The sequence below is a fragment of the Anolis carolinensis genome, unplaced genomic scaffold (assembly GCF_035594765.1).
Source record: "Anolis carolinensis isolate JA03-04 unplaced genomic scaffold, rAnoCar3.1.pri scaffold_14, whole genome shotgun sequence".
Classification (NCBI taxonomy): Eukaryota; Metazoa; Chordata; class Lepidosauria; order Squamata; family Dactyloidae; genus Anolis; species Anolis carolinensis.
Window position 1 is genome coordinate 11,170,203 of NW_026943825.1, and position 1,317 is coordinate 11,171,519.

Below are 1,317 nucleotides of genomic sequence, written 5' to 3' on the forward strand. Positions count from 1 at the left end.
GTGCTAATCAAGCTGGCCAATGGCAACATGCCTCAAAGAGAAAAGAGTTCTTTCTCCCACCCTGGACATTATTCCAGATATATAAACCCCAGTTGCCAAGTTTCCAACAGACCTCCCAACCTCGGAGGATGCCTGCCATAGGTGTGGGCAAAATGTCAGGGGAGAATGCTTATGGAACATGGCCATACAGCCTGCAAAACTCACAGCAACCCAAAATTTAAAATATTTTTTCTGTTCCTGCTTTGAAAGTTTTAATTCCTGTTTAACTGTGGGGTACTTAGTTTGAGTACCTACTCCAAAAAACTCATTTTTGTGGCTGTCACAAACTGTGTTGAATTGGGTTGCTGTGAATTTTCCGGGCTGAAAGGCCATGTTCCAGAAGCATTCTCTCCTGATGTTTTGCCCACATCTATGGCAGGCATCCACAGAGGTTGTGAGGCATATTACGCTAGTGAGTTTTATATAACTGTGGAATAATGTCCAGGGTGGGAGAAAGAACTCTTGTCTGTCAGTGTGAATGTTGCAACTGGTCACCTTGATTAACATTGAATAGCTTTGCAGCTTCAAAGCCTGGCTGCTTCCTACCTAGGGGAATTCTAGACAGGAAACAATCAGGGCCAGTTAACATCTCCCAACAAATGATTCCCTCAGGCAGGAACAGAGCCGACCCTAGGTATTTTTCAAGTGTAGGCGAACAGAATTTTGCCCCCCCCCCAACAATCACTGAAAAATAAACGCGTTGGATAAGCGAAAATGTTGGATAATAAGGAGAAATTAAGGAAAAGCCTATTAAACATCAAATTACATCAAGATTTTACAAATTAAGCACTAAAACATCATATTTTACAAATCAACAGAAAAAGCAGTCTCGACTACGCCCCCCGTATGTTTGGCGCCCGAAGCGACCGCTTAATTCGCCTCATTGTTGGACTGGCTCTAGGCAGGAAACAGCCAGGCTTTGAGGCTGCAAGGTTATTCAATACTAATCAAGGTGGCCTATGGCAACATTCATACTTGCCTCAGACAGACAAGAGTTCTTTCTCCCACCCTGGACATCATTCCACAGATATATAATCTCCTTTGTTGGGAGGTGTGTTGAATAGGTTGCAACTGGATGAGGTATTCATTGAAAAACTATTGCAAAATGTGCTGCAGGATCATGTCCCCCAGAAATGAAGTTTTTGAAGTTTAAGAAACTATCCCCATGTTTTTATGACAGAACCAATTAGGAAATGACATTTACAACCTGGGAACAAATATTGGGTTGCATAGTGTAACCAGGATGGCGCATAATAGCCTTTGTGTATGAAACAGCAC